Source organism: Balaenoptera musculus, chromosome 5 (assembly GCF_009873245.2).
Source record: "Balaenoptera musculus isolate JJ_BM4_2016_0621 chromosome 5, mBalMus1.pri.v3, whole genome shotgun sequence".
Lineage (NCBI taxonomy): Eukaryota > Metazoa > Chordata > Mammalia > Artiodactyla > Balaenopteridae > Balaenoptera > Balaenoptera musculus.
The window spans coordinates 26,730,062-26,742,710 of NC_045789.1; positions in this window are offsets into that span (position 1 = coordinate 26,730,062).

Consider the following 12,649-nt stretch of genomic DNA (forward strand, 5'->3'; position numbering starts at 1 on the left):
GGAGTCTAGTGAGGCCAAGAGCTGGAGTTAAAAAAGCAGAGTCCTGGGGAAAAGACAGTTGTACAGAGAAAGAGCTATGGAGATTCACAGGCAATACCCCCTCAAGTTTTCATATTTAGTAGCATAGGCCTGTGGAGAAATTATCTGAGGAAAGGGAAAGAACCACTTGAAAGGAGCAGATACTCAGAGCTCAGACAGGTCCAATAATAGTTCATGTTCCAAACAGCCAGAGGGAAAACATCATAATTCAAGGAAAATCAGGCAGAGTATTTACAATGGTATTATCTCCATAGTGGAAGAAATTAGTCTTAGATTAAAGGTGGTTCTGGTTTCACCTAACAAGGTTTAACAGGAGGCTTGAAAAGATCAAACTGTTACCAAGTGATTTAACCAAAATTCAGAGCAAAGTTCAAGAATATTTATAAGAATGTAATATTAAGCATCTAACAAAGTAAAAATCACGAGGTTTGGAATTTAATAAAAAAATTAAAGATTTTAATCTTTAATTACAAAGAAATAGGATAATATAAGCCATAAAGAAATAGGATAATAGGATGATATAAGCAAATTATATTTGCTTATATTATCGAAAAAATAGGATAATATAAGCCATAATAAGGCAAAAAAATCAATGAACAAACACAGTTCCAGAATCAGCATGGATGGTAGAATTGTCGGATTAGGACATTAAAACAGTTATGGTAACTATATTCCATATGTTCAAGAATGTAAGGTACAGACTTGAAAGATTTTTAAAAGACCCAAATCAAACTTTTCAAGATGAAAAATGCAATGCTTGAAGTAGAAAATACCTGAGATAAGAGAGAGCAGATTAGACATTGCAGAATTAAAGATTAGTGAACTTGATGGTATAGAAACTAAAATAAAATACAGAGAAAATAAAGACTAAAAAAGAAAAAAATTAAGAGAGCTTCAGTGGGCTGTGGGAAACTTTCAAGTTGTTTAATAGATAAGATATGTAATTAGAGTCACCAAAGGAGGTGGGGAGAGGAAATATTAAAGACATAATGGCCAGAAATGTTCCAAATTTGATGGATCTGTAAACCTACAAATCCAAGAAGCTCAACAAACCCCAAGCACAAGAAACATGAAGAAAATTATACCAAAGCATAATAGAATTAAAAGACGTATACCCACCGATAAAGGGAAAATGTGACAATCAGAGAAATAAGGCACATTATACACAAAGGAACAAAATAAGAATGAGACCAAGTTCTCTTCAGAAAAATACAGTTAAGGCAGTAGAGCAACATCTTTAAAGTACTAGGGAAACACCAACAGCAGCAACTCTGTCAACCTAAAATTCTATACCCAGAAAAAATGTCTCTCGAAAACAAAGGCAAAAAAAAGATTTTGTCAGACATATCAAAGCTGAATCATCACACTCAGAATCTTACTACAAGACTACAAGAACTGTTAACACATGTTCTTAAGTCAGAAGAAAAATCATACCAAATAGTAATCTGGAGTTCCACTGGGATGACACAGAGGGATTCAGTTGGGTGCTATGCATGTACTTGGTTGTATTACACTGAGGAACACTGATTTTGAGGACTCCACTGCTTTTAAAATGAGAGGATAGCAAGCTTCCTGTTTGTCTGAAGGAGAAATATTACCTCTCTCTCCACAGCTGTTCATTACAAACACACTCCCAAGAAATGGCTCAGAACCCTCCATACTGTTTTCAGTAGTGGCTGCACTGAATTGCATTCCTATGAACAGTGCAGCCATGTGGCTGACAGGGTCTTCGTGCTCTGGTCAGGTGTCAGGCCTAAGCCTCTGATGTGGGAGAGCCAAGTTCAGTACATTGGACCACCAGAGACCTCCAGGACCCACATAATATCAACTGGCGAGAGCTCGCCCAGAGATCTCCATCTCAATGCTAAGACCCAACTCCACTCAACGACCAGCAAGCTTCAGTGCTGGACACTCCATGCCAAACAAGCAAGACAGGAAAACAACCCCACCCATTAGCAGAGAGGCTGCTTAAAATAATAATAAGTTCACAGACACCCCAAAACACAGCACTGGATGTGGTCCTGCCCACCAGAAAGACAAGATCCAGCCTCATCCACCAGAAAACAGGAACCAGTTCCCTACACCAGGAAGCCTACACAACCCACTGAAGCAACTTTACCCACTGGGGGCAGACACCAAAAAAAATAGGAACTACGAACCTGCAGCCTAGAAGAAGGAGACCCCAAACACAGTAATTTAAGCAAAATGAGAAGACAGAGAAATATGCAGCAGGTGAAGGAGCAAGGTAAAAACCCACCAGACCAAACAAATGAACAGAAAATATACAGTCTATCTGAAAAAGAATTCAGAGTAATGATAGTAAAGATATCTGAAATCTTGGAAATAGAATTGGAGAAAATACAAGAAACGTTTAACAAGGACCTAGAAGAACTAAAGAGCAAACAAACGATGATGAACAACACAATAAAGGAAATTTAAAATTCTCTAGAAGGAATCAATAGCAGAATAATTGAGAAAGAAGAACGGATAAGTGACCTGGAAGATAAAATAGTGGAAGTAACTACCACAGAGCAGAACAAAGAAAAAAGAATGAAAAGAATTGAGGACAGTCTCAGAGACCCCTGGGACAACATTCAACACACCAACATTCAAATTATAGGGATCCCAGAAGAAGAAGAGAAAAAGAAAGGGACTGGGAAAATATTTGAAGAGATTATAGTTGAAAACTTCCCTAATATGGGAAAGGAAATAGTCAGTCAACTCCAGGAAGCACAGAGAATCCCATACAGGATAAATCCAAGGAGAAACATGCCAAGACACATAGTAATCAAACTACCAAAAATTAAATACAAAGAAAAAATATTAAAAGCAGCAAGGGAAAAACAACAAATAACATACAAGGGAATCCCCATAAGGTTAACAGCTGATCTTTCAGCATGAAGTCTTCAAGCCAGAAGGGAGTGGCAGGACATATTTAAAGTGATGAAAGGGAAAAACCTACAACCAAGATTACTCTACCCAGCAAGGATCTCATTCAGATTCGATGGAGAAATTAAAACCTTTACAGACAAGCAAAAGCTAAGAGAGTTCAGCACAACCAAACCAGCTTTACAACAAATGCTAAAGGAACTTCTCTAGGCAGGAAACACAAGAGAAGGAAAAGACCTACAAAAAAAAACCCCAAAACAATTAAGGAATGGTAACAGGAACATACGTATCGATAACTACCTTAAATGTAAATGGATGAAGTGCTCCAACCAAAAGACATAGACTAGCTGAATGGATACAAAAACAAGACACGTATATATGCTGTCTACAAGAGACCCACTTCAGACCTACGGTCAAATACAGACTGAAAATGGGGATTGAAAAAGATATTCCATGCAAGTGGATATCAAAAGAAAGCTGGAGTAGCAATTCTCATATCAGACAAAATAGACTTTAAAATAAAGACTATTACAAGAGACAAAGAAGGACACTACATAATGATCAAGGGATCAATCCAAGAAGAAGATATAACAATTGTAAATATTTATGCACCCAACATAGGAGCACCTCAATACATATGGCTAACAACCATAAAAGGGGAAATTGACAGTAACACAATCATAGTAGGGGACTTTAACACCCCACTTTCACCAATGGACAGATCATCCAAAATGAAAATAAATAAGGAAACATAAGCTTTAAAAGACACATTAAACAAGATGGACTTAATTGATATTTATAGGACATTCTATCTAAAAAACAACAGAATACATTTTCTTCTCAGTGCTCATGGAACATTCTCCAGGACAGAACGTATCTTGGGTCACAAATCAAGCCTTGATAAATTTAAGAAAATTAAAATCGTATCAAGTATCTTTCCGACCACAACACTATGAGACTAGATATTAATTACAGGAAAAAAACTGTAAAAAATACAAACACATGGAGGCTAAACAATATGCTGCTAAATAACCAAGAGATCACTGAAAAAATCAAAGAGGAAATCAAAAAATACCTAGAAACAGATGACAATGAAAACACGACTGCCCAAAACCTATGGGATGCAGCAACAGCAGTTCTAAGAGGGAAGTTTATAGCAATACAATCCGACCTCAAGAAACAAGAAACATCTTAAATAAACAACCTAACCTTACACCTAAAGTAATTAGAGAAAGAAGGACAAAAAAAACCCAAAGTTAGCAGAAGGAAAAAAATCATAAAAATCAGATCAGAAATAAATGAAAAAGAAATGAAGGAAATGATAGCAAAGATCAATAAAACTAACACCTGGTTCTTTGAGAAGATAAACAAAATTGATAAACCATTAGCCAGACTCATCAAGAAAAAAAAGGGGGAAGACTCAGATCAACAGAATTAGAAACGAAAAGGGAGAAATAACAATGACACTGCAGAAATACAAAGGATCATGAGAGATTACTTCAAGCAACTACATGCCAAAAAAGTTGACAACCTGGAAGAAATGGACAAATTCTTAGAAAAGCACAACCTTCTGAGACTGAACCAGGAAGAAATAGAAAATATAAACAGACCAATCACAAGTACTGAAATGGAAACTGTGATTAAAAAACTTCCAATAAACAAAAGCCCAGGACCAGATGGCTTCAAAGTCAAATTCTATCAAACATTTAGAGAAGAGCTAACACCTATCCTTCTCAAACTCTTCCAAAATGTAGCCGAAGGAGGAACATTCTCAAACTCATTCTACGAGGCCACCATCACCCTGATACCAATAGCAGACAAAGGTATCACAGAGAAAAACAACTGCAGACCAATATCACTGATGAATATAGATGCAAAAATCCTCACAAAATACTAGCAAACAGAATCCAACAGTGCATTTAAAGGATCATACACCATGATCAAGTGGAGTTTATGCCAGGAAGGCAAGGATTCTTCAATATATGCAGGTCAATCAATGTGATACACCATATTAACAAATTGAAGGATAAAAACCATATGATCATCTCAATAGATACAGAAAAAGCTTTTGACAAAATTCAACACCCATTTATGATAAAAACTCTCTGGAATGTAGACATAGATGGGACTTACCTCAACATAATAAAGGCCATATATGAAAAACCCACCACCAACATCATTCTCAAGGTGAAAAACTGAAACCATTTCCACTAACATCAGGAACTAGAAAAGGTTGCCCACTCTCACCACTATTATTCAACATAGATTTGGAACTTTTAGCCACAGCAGTCAGAGATGAAAAAGAAATAAAAGGAATCCAAATTGGAAAAGAAGAAGTAAAGCTGTAACTGTTTGCAGATGACATGATACTATACATAGAGAATCCTAAAGATGCTACCAGAAAACTACAAGAGCTAAACAATGAATTTCGTAAAGTTGTAGGGTACAAAATTAATGCACAGAAATCTTGCATTCCTATACACTAATGATGAAAAATCTGAAAGAGAAATTAAGGAAACACTCCCATTTACCAATGCAACAAAACGAATAAAATACCTAGGAATAAACCTACCTAAGGAGACAAAAGACCTGTATGCAGAAAATTATGACAATGATGAAAGAAATCAAAGATGATACAAACAGATGGAGAGATATACCATGTTCTTGCATTGGAAGAATCAACATTGTGAAAATGACTATACTACCCAAAGCAATTCAGATTCAGTGCAATCCCTATCAAACTACCAGTGGCATTTTTCACAGAACTAGAACAGAAAATTTCACAATTTTTATGGAAACACAAAAGACCCCAAATAGCCAAAGCAATCCTGAGAACGAAAAACAGAGCTGGAGGAACCAGGCTCCCTGACTTCAGACTATACTACAAAGCTACAGTAATCAAGACAGAATGGTACTGGTAGAAAAACAGAAATATAGATCAATAGAACAGGATAGAATGCCCAGAGATAAACCCACCCACATACGGTCACCTTATCTTTGATAAAGGAGGCAAGAATATACAAAGGAGAAAAGACAGCCTCTTCAATAAGTGGTGCTGTGTAAACTGGACAGCTACATGTAAAAGAATGAAATTTGAGCACTCCCTAACACCGTATACAAAAATAAACTCAAAATGGATTAAAGACCTAAATGTAAGGCCAGACACTATAAAACTCTTAGAGGAAAACATAGGCGGAAGACTCTATGACAAATCACAGCAAGATCCTTCTTGACCCACATCCTAGAGAAATGAAAATAAAACCAAAAATAAACTAATGGGTCCTAATGAAACTTAAAATGTTTTGCACAGCAAAGGAAACCTTAAACAAGATGAAAAGACAACCCTCAGAATGGGAGAAAATATTTGTAAACAAAGCAACTGACAAAGGATTAGTCTCCAAAATATTCAAGCAGCTCATGCAGCTCAGTATCAAAATAACAAACAACCCAATCCAAAAATGGGCAGAAGATCTAAATAGACATTTCTCCAAAGAAGATATACAGATTGCCAACAAACACATGAAAGGATGCTCAACATCACTAATCATTAGAGGAAGGCAAATGAAAACTACAACAAGGTATCACCTCACACCAGTCTGATTGGCCATCATCAAAAATCTACAAACAATAAATGCTGGAGAGGGTGTGGAGAAAAGACAACCCTCTTGCACTGTTGGTGGGAATGTAAATTGATACAGCCACCATGGAGAACAGCATGGAGGGTCCTTAAAAAACTAAAAATAGAACTACCATATGACCCAGCAATCCCACTACTGGGCATATACCTTGAGAAAACCATAATTCCAAAAGAAGCATGTACCACAATGTTCATTGCAGCACTATTTATAATAGCCAGGACATGGAAGCAACCTAAGTGTCCATCGACAGATGAATGGATAAAGAAGATGTGGCATATATATACAATGGAATATTACTCAGGCATAAAAAGAAACGAAATTGAGTTATTTGTAGTGAGGTGGATGGACATAGAATCTGTCATACAACGTGAAGTAAGTCAGGAAGAGAAAAACAAATACCAAAGGTTAACACATATATATGGAATCTAAAAAAAAAAAAAAATGGTTCTGAAGAACCTAGGGGAAGGACAGGAATAAAGATGCAGATGTAGAGAATGGACTTGAAGACACGGGGAGGGGGAAGGGTAAGTGAGAGAGTGGCATGGACATATATACACTACCAAATGTAAAATAGATAGCTAGTGGGAAGCAGCCTCATAGCACAGGGAGATTAGCTTGGTGCTTTGTGACCACCTAGGGGGGTGGGATAGGGAGGATGGGAGGGAGACACAAGAGGGAAGTGATATGGGGATATAAGTATATGTATATCTGATTCACTTTGTTTTACAGCAGAAACTAACACAACAGTGTAAAGCAATTATACTCCAATAATTTATTTTTTAAAAACAAAATAAAGAGCTATCAAAGAAAAAAATCTGGATCTATACTAAGGAAAAAAGAGCACCAGGAATGGTAATTATGTGGGTAAATATAAAAGGCTTTTATTCCTTTTTTTTTTTTTTAATAAATTTATTTATTTATTTACTTATGGTTGTGTTGGGTCTTCGTTTCTGTGTGAGGGCTTTCTCTAGTTGCGGCAAGTGGGGGCCACTCTTCATTGCGGTGCACGGGCCTCTCACTATCGTGGCCTCTGTTGTTGTGGAGCACAGGCTCCAGACGCGCAGGCTCAGTAATTGTGGCTCACGGGCCTAGTTGCTCCGTGGCATGGGGGATCTTCCCAGACCAGGGCTCGAACCCATGTCCCCTGCACTGGCAGGCAGATTCTCAACCACTGCGCCACCAGGGAAGCCCTACTTTATTTTTAAGTTTAAAAAAGAAATATCTGTCCAAAGAAAAAACAGAAATACATACTGAGATTTATAACATATGTGGAGCGTATGCACAAAGTCTGGGAGGGGAAAATAAAAGTATATTGTTAAGGTTTTTATACTACACATGAAGTGGTATAATATTAACTGAAGATACACTATGATAAGCTAAAAATACTCTAACTCTAAAGTAAGCTCCAGAAGAGATAAAAGTTACAGCTAATAAGCCAATAACAAAGAAAAGAAAACGGAATAAATTAAATACTCAATCCAAAAGAAGAGCAAACAAATAAAAAGAACACAAAATAGATGGGACAATTGAAAAAACAAGTGGTGATGACTCTTAAACCTAACTGGATCAGTAATCACATCAAATGGAAAGGGTCTAAACACCTCAATTAAAAGTCAGAGGTTATCACATTGGCAAAAATAAGCAAAACCCAACTATATGCTACCTGCAGTTGATGCACTTTAAATACAAAGACAGAAATAAATCAACAGTAAAAGGATGGGAGAAAATATGTTAACACTAATCAAAAGAAAGGAAGAGTGGTTATATTAATAAGAAAGTAGATTTTGGAGCAAAGATTATTACCAAGGATAAAGAAAGACATTTCATAATGTCAAAAGGAAGAGTTCATGAGGAAGACACAACAGTCCTAAATGCTTATGTGCTCAGTTAACAGAACTTCAAAATGAAAGGGAAACAAAGACTGAAAGAACTGCAAGAAGAAACAGGAAAATCCCTAATACATTCAGAACTGTCAATATTTATTCCTCTCTCAATAAGGGATAGAACAAGTGACTGAAACTCAGGAAAGATGGAAGACTGAACAACACTATCTAACAAATCAACCTAATCAACATTTATAGAACACTCCACCCAACAACAGCAAAATTGTACACAGAATGTTTACCAAGATAGACCATTTTCCTACCCATAAAAAGCTCTCAAAAAATTTTAAGAGATTATGCTCTCTGGCTACAATGGAACTGAATTAGAATCAACAACAGAAAGGCTTTTTAAAAATCCCCCCGCAATGAAGAGTGGCCCCCGCTTGCCGCAACTAGAGAAAGCCCTCGCACAGAAATGAAGACCCAACACAGCCAATAAATAAATAAATAAATAAATAAATAAATAAATAAATAGATAAATAAACAAGGAAATCAGTGGATTAACATATTAAAAAAAAAATCCCCAAGTAACTGGACACTTCTAAATAACCTGTTGGTCAAGAAGAACTCAAAGGGGAAATTAGAAAGTACTTTGAACTGAATGAAATTGAAATCACAACGTTTCAGATTTTGGGGGATGTGGCTAAAAGCAGTACTATGGGGGAAATGTATACTGCTAAATGCCTACATTAGAAAAAGAGGAAGGTCCCAAATTAATGACCTTGGGCTCCATTGTAAGAACTGGCTAAATCAGAGCAAATTAAACCGAAAGTAAGCAGAAAAGAGTAAACAATAAAGATCAGAAGGGAAACCAACTAAATAAAAAACAGAAAAACAGTTGAGAAAATTAATGAAACCAAGAACTGGTTCTTTGAGAAAACCAATAAAATTGATAAACCTACAGCCACATTGATCAGGAAATCAGAGAGAAGACACAAACTGTCAATATTAGGAATAAGAGAAGTAACAATACTACAGATTCTATAGAATGAAAGGATAACAAGGCAATATCACGCACAACTTTATGTCAATGGATGAAATGGACAAATTCCTTGAAAAACATAGGCTACTAGAGTTCACAGCTGCCGCTTCTCCAGAGCATTGTTCTTGGCAGAATGGGACCTGTCTACCTGGGGGCTTATGTCTCCCTAGGGGGCAACCTGCAAATAGTAACCGATACATCGGTTTAAAAAAATCATTCCACCCCACCTCACCGTTGCCTCAAGTTGGGACCAATTCTGTGGTGCAATTCATGCTGTAGAGGCCCCTGTGGGATGAGACTGAAGGTAGTCTCCAGCTTACATCCTTACTCAGCTTTGTTCTCTTGCCTTATCCTGCTTCCCTCACTCTCCTTCCCTAAAAGTACTCTTTCAATAAATTACTCGGCCAAGGATCTCTGCCTTGAGCTCTGTTTATTGGCAGCCCGACCTAAGACAAGGCACAGGAGGGAGGCTGGAAGGCAAAATGGTGAGAGAAGGGGCTTGTTCCTTCCTCCTTCCTTGCCATTCCTGTCTGTATCACCCCAGCGATGACCCCTTATCTTGTGTTATGAATTAAATTGTGTCCCCCTAATAGATGTTAAAGTCCTAACCCCCAGTACCTCCAAATGTGGCCTTAACTGAAAATAAGGTGTTAGCAGTTGCGTGAGTTACGATGAAGTAGACCTTAATCCAACATGACTGGTGTCCTTAAAAAAGGGGGAAATATGGGCGCAGAGACAGACATGCTTGGAGGGAATATGATGTGAAGACACAGGGAGAACGCCATCTACAAACCAAGAAAAGAACTCCCGAGCTTTCCAGAACTAGGAGAGAAGCCCAGAACAGATTCTCCCCCAGAAGGAGCCAACTCTGCCCCTGCTTTGATTTCAGACTTCTGGCCGCCAGAACTGTGAGAGAAAACATTTCTGTTGCTTTAAGCCCCCTAGTTTGTGGTACTTTGCTATGGCAGCCCTAGGAAACGAATGCATCCTGTCAGTGGCGGTTGGTTCCAGCCTTGTTTTCTCCCAGCACGCCCATAATCAACTTCATGTCACGATCTGGGAGGTATCCACACCAGCTGGGCAACGACTGCATCTCCACAGTTCCACCAGGGCTCTTTAGTCAGCTTCTAGGTTTTGGTAACCCCGACTCCGCTTGTTCCCCAATTCCCAGGGATGGGAGCTGCTTCCTGCAGTCGCTATTTTACTTCAATCATCTTTTTTCCCTTTTCCAGTTTCCCAACACCCATTTAACTAATTCCTTATGTTTAATTTGCTCTGTGGAAATAGGAAATAGCTACTATTTATTTGATAATTAATTAATAAATAGAATTTCTTTATTTCTGACAAGACCCCAGAGTGATAACCATTTCATTCGGAGGAAAAGCCAAAGTCTGTAACATAGTTTATAAAATCCTATGCAATGCGGGACGCCGGCTACTTGTCTGCCCTCATTTCTTGTCATTTCCTCTGTCACCCACTCTGCTCCAGCTGCATTGGTCTCTCTGCTAATCCTTAAACATACCAAGCATGCTTGCTTTATGGCCTTTGACTTGCTGTTCCCTGTGCTTACAGACATTCGCATGCATTTATGTAAGTGAACAGAGGCTCACTGCTTCAAGCCTCTGTCCAAGTATCTATGCCCCAGTCTCTGCCCGTACCTCAGGAGACTCCTTTCCTGACAATGTACAGTCGCCCCTGGTATCCACAGGGGATTGGTTCCAGGATGCCTGGATACCAAAATCCATAGATTCTCAAGTCCTTTATACAAAATGGCATAGTATTTGCATATAACCCATGCACATCCTCCCACAGACTTTAAATCATCTCTATTACTTATAATACTCAGTATAATGTAAATGCTATATAAATAGTTGCCAGCATGGCAACTTCAAGTTTTGCTTTTTGGAACTTTCTGGAATTTCTTAAAAATATTTTCAATGGCAATTAGTGGAATCCCCGGATGCAGAACCTGCAGATACGGAGGGCCAACTATATATAAAATTACTATTTCTCTCAACCCCTGCACTCTTTCCCCATGACCCCCTTTCTCTACAGCACTCATCGTCTTCTGGCATACTCTATAGCTACTTGTTATCTGTCTCTCCAGTGGAACACGAGCTCCATGAAAGAAATTTTGCTCTCTGATGTGTCCCCAGCACCCAGAACAGGATCTGGCACCCAGCAGGTGCCAACTTTTGAAAGAAAGACTGAATAACTATAGGAAAACCCCTACAAGCAGCCCTACCATTGTCATCAGCGTACCTTAACTGTAACCAGTCTTTAGTTTTTAAAGGATGTGTATTTATTCTTTAGCTTTATTGGCTGCCCTTTCCTTGGTGTACTCACACTTCGGTAACAATGTCTCCTGAAATTCCTTGGTGAGAGTGCACTTTAAGTGTGTCTCCTCTTCTGTTTAACAATTAAAAATTTTTATAATGCAAATGTTTCCTCTATTTAAAACCTTTAAAAAGTATTAATTCAAACAGGATTGGACAGTCAGCAGCGTTTATCGAGAGGTCGGCACTATATCATGAGACTGAACGAGATTGTTGAGATTGTGCTGGAGTGACCAAGAAGGAAATGTAATTCCTGCCCGCATGGAGTTTACAATTGCATGGATATTCAACTCCCACGGATGAAAAAACCTCAATTCCCGTTAACAACGCACAAATGAAAACAAACAAACAAAATAAGTGCTGATGAGATGAGAATCAATGGCTGAAATGCCATTCGAGCTAAAATCCCTAGAAGTTGAGTGAAAAGCCAGGATTTAAAGAAAGAGACAAAGATCAATGAGGATAAGGTATTTGCAAAAGGAAATGACAAATGCATGAATATAACTTCATTAATTTCCTAGAGTCTATAAACTACCCTATGAGTTTGGCCTGTAACCTCTCCTTTCTTAGTTATCTACTTTATCCTGTGCTTTCCCTTAAATGTATCATATTCTATTCTGAATTCGATTGTTTCTGTACTTTAATTTTTTTAATTGAAGTATAGTTGATTTACAGTGTTGTGTTAGGTCTGGGTGTACAGCAAAGTGATTCAGTTATACATAAATATATATGTGTATATATATATATTCGTTTTCATATTATTTTCCATTAGAGGTTATTACAAGATATTGAGTATAGCTCCCTGTGCTATATAGTAGGTTCTTGTTGTTTATCTATTTCATATATAGTAGTGTATATCTGTTAATCCCAAATTCCTAATTT